Source organism: Hypanus sabinus, chromosome 2 (genome assembly GCF_030144855.1).
Source record: "Hypanus sabinus isolate sHypSab1 chromosome 2, sHypSab1.hap1, whole genome shotgun sequence".
Taxonomy (NCBI): domain Eukaryota; kingdom Metazoa; phylum Chordata; class Chondrichthyes; order Myliobatiformes; family Dasyatidae; genus Hypanus; species Hypanus sabinus.
The window spans coordinates 114,539,028-114,551,797 of NC_082707.1; the positions used below are offsets into that span (position 1 = coordinate 114,539,028).

Here is a 12,770-nt window from a genome sequence, read left to right on the forward strand (position 1 = left end):
ACCCCAGTATCCCCACAACTGAAACACAGACCCCAGTCGCTCCACAAAAGAAACCCAGACCCCAGTCTCCCCACAACTGAAACCCAGACCGCAGTATCCCCACAACAGAAACACAGACCCCAGTCTCTCCACAACAGAAACACAGACCCCAGTATCCCCACAACTGAAACACAGACCCCAGTCGCTCCAAAAGAGAAACCCAGACCCCAGTCTCTCCACAACAGAAACCCAGACCCCAGTCTCCCCACAACAGAAACCCAGACCCCAGTATCCCCACAACAGAAACACAGACCCCAGTCTCTCCACAACTGAAACCCAGACCCCAGTATCCCCACAACAGAAACACAGACCCCAGTCCCTCCACAACAGAAACCCAGACCCCAGTCTCCCCACAACTGAAACACAGACCCCAGTCCCTCCACAACAGAAACACAGACCCCAGACTCCCCACAACTGAAACCCAGACCCCAGTATCTCCACAACTGAAACACAGACCCCAGTATCCCACAACAGAAACACAGACCCCAGTCTCTCCACAACAGAAACCCAGACCCCAGTCTCCCCACAACAGAAACACTGACCCCAGTCTCTCCACAACAGAAACACACCCCCAGTATCCCCACAACTGAAACACAGACCCCAGTATCCCCACAACAGAAACACAGACCCCAGTCTCTCCACAACAGAAACCCAGACCCCAGTATCCCCACAACAGAAACACAGACCCCAGTCTCTCCACAACTGAAACCCAGACCCCAGTATCCCCACAACAGAAACACAGACCCCAGTCGCTCCACAACAGAAACCCAGACCCCAGTCTCTCCACAACAGAAACACAGACCCCAGTCTCCCCACAACTGAAACCCAGACCACAGTCTCCCCACAACTGAAACCCAGACCCCAGTATCTCCACAACAGAAATACAGACACCAGTCTCTCCACAACAGAAACCCAGACCCCAGTCTCCCCACAACAGAAACACAGACCCCAGTCTCTCCACAACAGAAACACAACCCCAGTATCCCCACAAGTGAAACACAGACCCCAGTATCCCACAACAGAAACACAGACCCCAGTCTCTCCACAACAGAAACCCAGACCCCAATCTCTCCACAACAGAAACCCAGACCCCAGTATCCCCACAACTGAAACACGGACACCAGTCGCTCCACAAAAGAAACCCAGACCCCAGTCGCTCCACAACAGAAACCCAGACCCCAGTCTCCCCACAACAGAAACCCAGACCCCAGTCTCCCCACAACAGAAACAGAGACCCCAGTCTCTCCACAACAGAAACACAACCCCAGTATCCCCACAACTGAAACCCAGACCCCAGTATCCCCACAACAGAAACACAGACCCCAGTCTCCCCACAACAAAAACACAGACCCCAGTCTCACCACAATACAAACCCAGACCCCAGTCTCCCCACAATAGAAACACAGACCCCAGTCTCTCCCCAACAGCAATTCTGACCCTGGTGTCCCCACAACAGAAACCCATACGCCAGTCTCTCCAGAACAGAAACACAGACCCGAGTCTCCCCACAACTGAAACCTAGACTCCAGTATCTCCACAACAGAAATACAGACCCCAGTCTCCCCACAACAGAAACCCAGACCCCAGTATCCCCACAACAGAAACACAGACCCCAGTCTCCCCACAACTTTAACCCAGACCCCAGTATCCCCACAACAGAAACACAGACCCCAGTATCCCCACAACAGAAACACAACCCCAGTATCCCCACAAGTGAAACACAGACCCCAGTATCCCACAACAGAAACACAGACCCCAGTCTCTCCACAACAGAAACCCAGACCCCAGTCTCTCCACAACAGAAACCCAGACCCCAGTATCCCCACAACTGAAACACGGACACCAGTCGCTCCACAAAAGAAACCCAGACCCCAGTCGCTCCACAACAGAAACCCAGACCCCAGTCTCCCCACAACAGAAACCCAGACCCCAGTCTCCCCACAACAGAAACAGAGACCCCAGTCTCTCCACAACAGAAACACAACCCCAGTATCCCCACAACTGAAACCCAGACCCCAGTATCCCCACAACTGAAACACAGACCCCAGTCTCCCCACAACAAAAACACAGACCCCAGTCTCACCACAATACAAACCCAGACCCCAGTCTCCCCACAATAGAAACACAGACCCCAGTCTCTCCCCAACAGCAATTCTGACCCTGGTGTCCCCACAACAGAAACCCATACGCCAGTCTCTCCAGAACAGAAACACAGACCCGAGTCTCCCCACAACTGAAACCTAGACTCCAGTATCTCCACAACAGAAATACAGACCCCAGTCTCCCCACAACAGAAACCCAGACCCCAGTATCCCCACAACAGAAACACTGACCCCAGTCTCCCCACAACTTTAACCCAGACCCCAGTATCCCCACAACAGAAACACAGACCCCAGAATCCCCACAACGGTAACCCAGACCCCAGTATCCCCACAACAGAATCCCAGACCCCAGTCTCCCCACAACAGAAACACAGACCCCAGTCTCTCCACAACAGAAACACAGACCCCAGTCACTCCACAAAGGAAACCCAGACCCCAGTCTCTCCACAACAGAAACCCAGACCCGTCTCTCCACAACAGAAACACAGACCCCAGTATCCCCACAACTGAAACACAGACCCCAGTCTCTCCACAACAGAAACACAGACCCCAGTATCCCCACAACTGAAACACAGACCCCAGTCGCTCCAAAATAGAAACCCAGACCCCAGTCTCTCCACAACAGAAACCCAGACCCCAGTCTCCCCACAACAGAAACCCAGACCCCAGTCTCCCCACAACTGAAATACAGACCCCAGTCTCTCCACAACAGAAACCCAGACCCCAGTCTCTCCACAACAGAAACCCAGACCCCAGTATCCCCACAACTGAAACACAGACACCAGTCGCTCCACAAAAGAAACCCAGACCCCAGTCGCTCCACAACAGAAACCCAGACCCCAGTCTCCCCACAACTGAAACCCAGACCCCAGTCTCCCCACAACAGAAACAGAGACCCCAGTCTCTCCACAACAGAAACACAACCCCAGTATCCCCACAACTGAAACACAGACCCCAGTATCCCCACAACCGGAACACAGACCCCAGTCTCTCCACAACAGAAACCCAGACCCCAGACTCCCCACAACAGAAACCCAGACCCCAGTCTCCCCACACCTGAAACCCAGACCCCAGTATCCCCACAACAGAAACACAGACCCCAGTCTCCCCACAACAAAAACACAGACCCCAGTCTCACCACAATAGAAACCCAGACCCCAGTCTCCCCACAATAGAAACCCAGACCCCAGTCTCCCCACAACAGAAATACAGACCCCAGTCTCCCCACAACAGAAACACAGACCCCAGTCTCTCCCCAACAGCAATTCTGACCCTGGTGTCCCCACAACAGAAACCCATACGCCAGTCTCTCCAGAATAGAAACACAGTCCCGAGTCTCCCCACAACTGAAACCTAGACCCCAGTATCTCCACAACAGAAATACAGACCCCAGTCTCCCCACAACAGACACCCAGACCCCAGTATCCCCACAACAGAAACACAGACCCCAGTCTCCCCACAACTTTAACCCAGACCCCAGTATCCCCACAACTGAAACCCAGACCCCAGTCTCTCCACAACAGAAACCCAGACCCCAGTCTCTCCACAACAGAAACACAGACCCCAGTATCCCCACAACTGAAACACAGACCCCAGTCACTCCACAATAGAAACCCAGACCCCAGTCGCTCCAAAACAAAAACCCAGACCCCAGTCTCCCCACAACAGAAACCCAGACCCCAGTCTCCCCACAACAGAAACACAGACCCCAGTCTCTCCACAACAGAAACACAGACCCCAGTCTCCCCACAACTGAAACACAGACCCCAGTATCCCCACAACAGAAACACAGACCACAGTCTCTCCACAACAGAAACCCAGACCCCAGTCTCTCCACAACAGAAACACAGACCCCAGTATCCCCACAACTGAAACACAGACCCCAGTCTCTCCACAACAGAAACCCAGACGGCAGTCTCTCCACAACAGAAACCCAGACCCCAGTATCCCCACAACAGAACCACAGACCCAGACTCCCCACAACTGAAACACAGACCCCAGTCTCTCCACAACTGAAACCCAGACCCCAGTATCCCCACAACAGAAACACAGATCCCAGTATCCCCACAACAGAAACACAGACCCCAGTCTCTCCACAACAGAAACACAACCACAGTATCCCCACAACTGAAACACAGACCCCAGTAGCCCACAACAGAAACACAGACCCCAGTCTCTCGACAACAGAAACCCAGACCCCAGTCTCCCCACAAGTGAAACCCAGACCCCAGACTCCCCACAAAAGAAACACAGACCCCAGTCTCACCACAATAGAAACCCAGACACCAGTCTCCCCACAATAGAAACCCAGTGCCCAGTCTCCCCACAACTGAAACCCAGACCCCAGTATCCCCACAACAGAAACACTGACCCCAGTCTCTCCACAACAGAAACACATGCCCCAGTCTCTCCACAACAGAAACAAAGACCCCAGTCTCCCCACACCTGAAACCCAGACCCCAGTATCCCCACAACAGAAACACAGACCCCAGTCTCCCCACAACAAAAACACAGACCCCAGTCTCACCACAATAGAAACCCAGACCCCAGTCTCCCCACAATAGAAACCCAGACCCCAGTCTCCCCACAACAGAAATACAGACCCCAGTCTCCCCACAACAGAAACACAGACCCCAGTCTCTCCCCAACAGCAATTCTGACCCTGGTGTCCCCACAACAGAAACCCATACGCCAGTCTCTCCAGAATAGAAACACAGTCCCGAGTCTCCCCACAACTGAAACCTAGACCCCAGTATCTCCACAACAGAAATACAGACCCCAGTCTCCCCACAACAGACACCCAGACCCCAGTATCCCCACAACAGAAACACAGACCCCAGTCTCCCCACAACTTTAACCCAGACCCCAGTATCCCCACAACTGAAACCCAGACCCCAGTCTCTCCACAACAGAAACCCAGACCCCAGTCTCTCCACAACAGAAACACAGACCCCAGTATCCCCACAACTGAAACACAGACCCCAGTCTCTCCACAACAGAAACCCAGACGGCAGTCTCTCCACAACAGAAACCCAGACCCCAGTATCCCCACAACAGAACCACAGACCCCAGACTCCCCACAACTGAAACACAGACCCCAGTCTCTCCACAACTGAAACCCAGACCCCAGTATCCCCACAACAGAAACACAGATCCCAGTATCCCCACAACAGAAACACAGACCCCAGTCTCTCCACAACAGAAACACAACCACAGTATCCCCACAACTGAAACACAGACCCCAGTAGCCCACAACAGAAACACAGACCCCAGTCTCTCGACAACAGAAACCCAGACCCCAGTCTCCCCACAAGTGAAACCCAGACCCCAGACTCCCCACAAAAGAAACACAGACCCCAGTCTCACCACAATAGAAACCCAGACACCAGTCTCCCCACAATAGAAACCCAGTGCCCAGTCTCCCCACAACTGAAACCCAGACCCCAGTATCCCCACAACAGAAACACTGACCCCAGTCTCTCCACAACAGAAACACATGCCCCAGTCTCTCCACAACAGAAACAAAGACCCCAGTCTCCCCACACCTGAAACCCAGACCCCAGTATCCCCACAACAGAAACACAGACCCCAGTCTCCCCACAACAAAAACACAGACCCCAGTCTCACCACAATAGAAACCAGACCCCAGTCTCCCCACAATAGAAACCCAGACCCCAGTCTCCCCACAACAGAAATACAGACCCCAGTCTCCCACAACAGAAACACAGACCCCAGTCTCTCCCCAACAGCAATTCTGACCCTGGTGTCCCCACAACAGAAACCCATACGCCAGTCTCTCCAGAATAGAAACACAGTCCCGAGTCTCCCCACAACTGAAACCTAGACCCCAGTATCTCCACAACAGAAATACAGACCCCAGTCTCCCCACAACAGACACCCAGACCCCAGTATCCCCACAACAGAAACACAGACCCCAGTCTCCCCACAACTTTAACCCAGACCCCAGTATCCCCACAACTGAAACCCAGACCCCAGTCTCTCCACAACAGAAACCCAGACCCCAGTCTCTCCACAACAGAAACACAGACCCCAGTATCCCCACAACTGAAACACAGACCCCAGTCACTCCACAATAGAAACCCAGACCCCAGTCGCTCCAAAACAAAAACCCAGACCCCAGTCTCCCCACAACAGAAACCCAGACCCAGTCTCCCCACAACAGAAACACAGACCCCAGTCTCTCCACAACAGAAACACAGACCCCAGTCTCCCCACAACTGAAACACAGACCCCAGTATCCCCACAACAGAAACACAGACCACAGTCTCTCCACAACAGAAACCCAGACCCCAGTCTCTCCACAACAGAAACACAGACCCCAGTATCCCCACAACTGAAACACAGACCCCAGTCTCTCCACAACAGAAACCCAGACGGCAGTCTCTCCACAACAGAAACCCAGACCCCAGTATCCCCACAACAGAACCACAGACCCAGACTCCCCACAACTGAAACACAGACCCCAGTCTCTCCACAACTGAAACCCAGACCCCAGTATCCCACAACAGAAACACAGATCCCAGTATCCCACAACAGAAACACAGACCCCAGTCTCTCCACAACAGAAACACAACCACAGTATCCCCACAACTGAAACACAGACCCCAGTAGCCCACAACAGAAACACAGACCCCAGTCTCTCGACAACAGAAACCCAGACCCCAGTCTCCCCACAAGTGAAACCCAGACCCCAGACTCCCCACAAAAGAAACACAGACCCCCAGTCTCACCACAATAGAAACCCAGACACCAGTCTCCCCACAATAGAAACCCAGTGCCCAGTCTCCCCACAACTGAAACCCAGACCCCAGTATCCCCACAACAGAAACACTGACCCCAGTCTCTCCACAACAGAAACACATGCCCCAGTCTCTCCACAACAGAAACAAAGACCCCAGTCACTCCACAACAGAAACCCAGACCCCAGTCTCTCCCCAACAGCAATTCTGACCCTGGTGTCCCCACAACAGAAACCCATACGCCAGTCTCTCCAGAATAGAAACACAGTCCCGAGTCTCCCCACAACTGAAACCTAGACCCCAGTATCTCCACAACAGAAATACAGACCCCAGTCTCCCCACAACAGACACCCAGACCCCAGTCTCTCCACAACAGAAACCCAGACCCCAGTCTCCCCACAACTTTAACCCAGACCCCAGTATCCCCACAACTGAAACCCAGACCCCAGTCTCTCCACAACAGAAACCCAGACCCCAGTCTCTCCACAACAGAAACACAGACCCCAGTATCCCCACAACTGAAACACAGACCCCAGTCGCTCCACAATAGAAACCCAGACCCCAGTCGCTCCAAAACAAAAACCCAGACCCCAGTCTCCCCACAACAGAAACCCAGACCCCAGTCTCCCCACAACAGAAACACAGACCCCAGTCTCTCCACAACAGAAACACAGACCCCAGTCTCCCCACAACTGAAACACAGACCCCAGTATCCCCACAACAGAAACACAGACCACAGTCTCTCCACAACAGAAACCCAGACCCCAGTCTCTCCACAACAGAAACACAGACCCCAGTATCCCCACAACTGAAACACAGACCCCAGTCTCTCCACAACAGAAACCCAGACGGCAGTCTCTCCACAACAGAAACCCAGACCCCAGTATCCCCACAACAGAAACACAGACCCAGACTCCCCACAACTGAAACACAGACCCCAGTCTCTCCACAACTGAAACCCAGACCCCAGTATCCCCACAACAGAAACACAGACCCCAGTATCCCCACAACAGAAACACAGACCCCAGTCTCTCCACAACAGAAACACAACCACAGTATCCCCACAACTGAAACACAGACCCCAGTAGCCCACAACAGAAACACAGACCCCAGTCTCTCGACAACAGAAACCCAGACCCCAGTCTCCCCACAAGTGAAACCCAGACCCCAGACTCCCCACAAAAGAAACACAGACCCCAGTCTCACCACAATAGAAACCCAGACACCAGTCTCCCCACAATAGAAACCCAGTGCCCAGTCTCCCCACAACTGAAACCCAGACCCCAGTATCCCCACAACAGAAACACTGACCCCAGTCTCTCCACAACAGAAACACATGCCCCAGTCTCTCCACAACAGAAACAAAGACCCCAGTCACTCCACAACAGAAACCCAGACCCCAGTCTCTCCACAACAGAAACCCAGACCCCAGTATCCCTACAACAGAAACACAGACCCCAGTATCCCCACAACAGAAACACAGACCCCAGTCTCTCCACAACAGAAACCCAGACCCCAGTCTCTCCACAACAGAAACCCACACACCAGTGTCTCCACAACAGAAACCCAGACCCCAGTATCCCCACAACAGAAACACAGACCCCAGTATCCCCACAACTGAAACACAGACCCCAGTCTCTCCACAACAGAAACCCAGACGGCAGTCTCTCCACAACAGAAACCCAGACCCCAGTATCCCCACAACAGAAACACAGACCCAGACTCCCCACAACTGAAACACAGACCCCAGTCTCTCCACAACTGAAACCCAGACCCCAGTATCCCCACAACAGAAACACAGACCCCAGTATCCCCACAACAGAAACACAGACCCCAGTCTCTCCACAAGAGAAACACAACCACAGTATCCCCACAACTGAAACACAGACCCCAGTAGCCCACAACAGAAACACAGACCCCAGTCTCTCCACAACAGAAACCCAGACCCCAGTCTCCCCACAAGTGAAACCCAGACCCCAGACTCCCCGCAAAAGAAACACAGACCCCAGTCTCACCACAATAGAAACCCAGACCCCAGTCTCCCCACAATAGAAACCCAGTGCCCAGTCTCCCCACAACTGAAACCCAGACCCCAGTATCCCCACAACAGAAACACTGACCCCAGTCTCTCCACAACAGAAACACATGCCCCAGTCTCTCCACAACAGAAACAAAGACCCCAGTCACTCCACAACAGAAACCCAGACCCCAGTCTCTCCACAACAGAAACCCAGACCCCAGTATCCCTACAACAGAAACACAGACCCCAGTATCCCCACAACAGAAACACAGACCCCAGTCTCTCCACAACAGAAACCCAGACCCCAGTCTCTCCACAACAGAAACCCACACACCAGTGTCTCCACAACAGAAACCCAGACCCCAGTATCCCCACAACAGAAACACAGACCCCAGTATCCCCACAACAGAAACACAGACACCAGTCTCTCCACAACAAAAACACAGACCCCAGTCTCCCCACAACTGAAACCCAGACCCCAGTCTCCCCACAACAGAAACAGAGACCCCAGTCTCTCCACAACAGAAACACAACCCCAGTATCCCCACAACTGAAACACAGACCCCAGTATCCCCACAACAGGAACACAGACCCCAGTCTCTCCACAACAGAAACCCAGACCCCAGACTCCCCACAACAGAAACCCAGACTCCAGTCTCCCCACACCTGAAACCCAGACCCCAGTATCCCCACAACAGAAACACAGACCCCAGTCTCCCCACAACAAAAACACAGACCCCAGTCTCACCACAATAGAAACCCAGACCCCAGTCTCCCCACAATAGAAACCCAGACCCCAGTCTCCCCACAACAGAAATACAGACCCCAGTCTCCCCACAACAGAAACACAGACCCCAGTCTCTCCACAACAGCAATTCTGACCCTGGTGTCCCCACAACAGAAACCCATATGCCAGTCTCTCCAGAATAGAAACACAGTCCCGAGTCTCCCCACAACTGAAACCTAGACCCCAGTATCTCCACAACAGAAATACAGACCCCAGTCTCCCCACAACAGACACCCAGACCCCAGTATCCCCACAACAGAAACACAGACCCCAGTCTCCCCACAACTTTAACCCAGACCCCAGTATCCCCACAACTGAAACCCAGACCCCAGTCTCTCCACAACAGAAACCCAGACCCCAGTCTCTCCACAACAGAAACACAGACCCCAGTATCCCCACAACTGAAACACAGACCCCAGTCGCTCCACAATAGAAACCCAGACCCCAGTCGCTCCAAAACAAAAACCCAGACCCCAGTCTCCCCACAACAGAAACCCAGACCCCAGTCTCCCCACAACAGAAACACAGACCCCAGTCTCTCCACAAGAGAAACACAGACCCCAGTCTCCCCACAACTGAAACACAGACCCCAGTATCCCCACAACAGAAACACAGACCACAGTCTCTCCACAACAGAAACCCAGACCCCAGTCTCTCCACAACAGAAACACAGACCCCAGTATCCCCACAACTGAAACACAGACCCCAGTCTCTCCACAACAGAAACCCAGACGGCAGTCTCTCCACAACAGAAACCCAGACCCCAGTATCCCCACAACAGAAACACAGACCCAGACTCCCGACAACTGAAACACAGACCCCAGTCTCTCCACAACTGAAACCCAGACCCCAGTATCCCCACAACAGAAACACAGACCCCAGTATCCCCACAACAGAAACACAGACCCCAGTCTCTCCACAACAGAAACACAACCACAGTATCCCCACAACTGAAACACAGACCCCAGTAGCCCACAACAGAAACACAGACCCCAGTCTCTCCACAACAGAAACCCAGACCCCAGTCTCCCCACAAGTGAAACCCAGACCCCAGACTCCCCACAAAAGAAACACAGACCCCAGTCTCACCACAATAGAAACCCAGACCCCAGTCTCCCCACAATAGAAACCCAGTGCCCAGTCTCCCCACAACTGAAACCCAGACCCCAGTATCCCCACAACAGAAACACTGACCCCAGTCTCTCCACAACAGAAACACATGCCCCAGTCTCTCCACAACAGAAACAAAGACCCCAGTCACTCCACAACAGAAACCCAGACCCCAGTCTCTCCACAACAGAAACCCAGACCCCAGTATCCCTACAACAGAAACACAGACCCCAGTATCCCCACAACAGAAACACAGACCCCAGTCTCTCCACAACAGAAACCCAGACCCCAGTCTCTCCACAACAGAAACCCACACACCAGTGTCTCCACAACAGAAACCCAGACCCCAGTATCCCCACAACAGAAACACAGACCCCAGTATCCCCACAACAGAAACACAGACACCAGTCTCTCCACAACAAAAACACAGACCCCAGTCTCCCCACAACAGAAACCCAGATCCCAGTATCCGCACAACAGAAACCCAGACCCCAGTCTCTCCACAACAGAAACACAGACACCAGTCACTCCACAACAGAAACCCAGACCCCAGTCTCTCCACAACAGAAACCCAGACCCCAGTATCCCCACAACAGAAACACAGAACCCAGTATCCCCACAACTGAAACACAGACCCCAGTATCCACACAACAGAAACACAGACCCCAGTCTCTCCACAACAGAAACCCAGACCCCAGTCTCCCCATAACAGAAACCCAGACCCCAGTCTCCCCACAACTGAAACCCAGACCCCAGTATCCCCACAACAGAAACACAGACCCCAGTCTCCACACAACAAAAACACAGACCCCAGTCTCAACACAATAGAAACCCAGACCCCAGTCTCCCCACAATAGAAACACAGACAGTCTCTCCCCAACAGCAATTCTGACCCTGGTGTCCCCACAACAGAAACCCATACGCCAGTCTCTCCAGAACAGAAACACAGACCCGAGTCTCCCCACAACTGAAACCTAGACCCCAGTCTCCCCACAACAGAAACCCAGACCCCAGTATCCCCACAACAGAAACACAGACCCCAGTCTCCCCACAACTTTAACCCAGACCCCAGTATCCCCACAACAGAAACACAGACCCCAGTATCCCCACAACGGTAACCCAGACCCCAGTATCCCCACAACAGAAACCCAGACACCAGTCTCCCCACAACAGAAAGTCAGACCCCAGTCTCTCCACAACAGAAACACAGACCCCAGTCACTCCACAACAGAAACCCGGACCCCAGTCTCTCCACAACAGAAACCGGGACCCCAGTCTCTCCACAACAGAAACACAGACCCCAGTATCCCCACAACTGAAACACAGACCCCAGTCTCTCCACAACAGAAACACAGACCCCAGTATCCCCACAACAGAAACCCAGACCCCAGTCTCCCCACAACTGAAACCCAGACCCCAGTCTCCCCACAACTGAAACCCAGACCCCAGTATCCCCACAACAGAAACACAGACCCCAGTCCCTCCACAACAGAAACCCAGACCCCAGTATCCCCACAACAGAAACACAGACCCCAGTCCCTCCACAACAGAAACCCAGACCCCAGTCTCTCCAGAACAGAAACACAGACCCCAGTCTCCCCACAACTGAAACCCAGACCCCAGTATCTCCACAACAGAAATACAGACCCCAGTCTCTCCACAACAGAAACCCAGACCCCAGTCTCCCCACAACAGAAACACAGACCCCAGTCTCTCCACAACAGAAACACAACCCCAGTATCCCCACAACTGAAACACAGACCCCAGTATCCCACAACAGAAACACAGACCCCAGTCTCTCCACAACAGAAACCCAGACCCCAGTCTCTCCACAACAGAAACCCAGAGCCCAGTATCCCCACAACTGAAACACGGACACCAGTCGCTCCACAAAAGAAACCCAGACCCCAGTCGCTCCACAACAGAAACCCAGACCCCAGTCTCCCCACAAC

At 53.4% G+C, this 12,770-nt stretch overlaps 1 protein-coding gene across 1 annotated transcript in view; it reads left to right on the plus strand.

Moving 5' to 3' along the window:
- The window catches only part of sptbn5 (spectrin, beta, non-erythrocytic 5), a 311,695-nt gene that overhangs the window by 171,184 nt on the left and 127,741 nt on the right, over positions 1–12,770 (plus strand). The gene's annotated exons all lie outside the window — the stretch shown is intronic.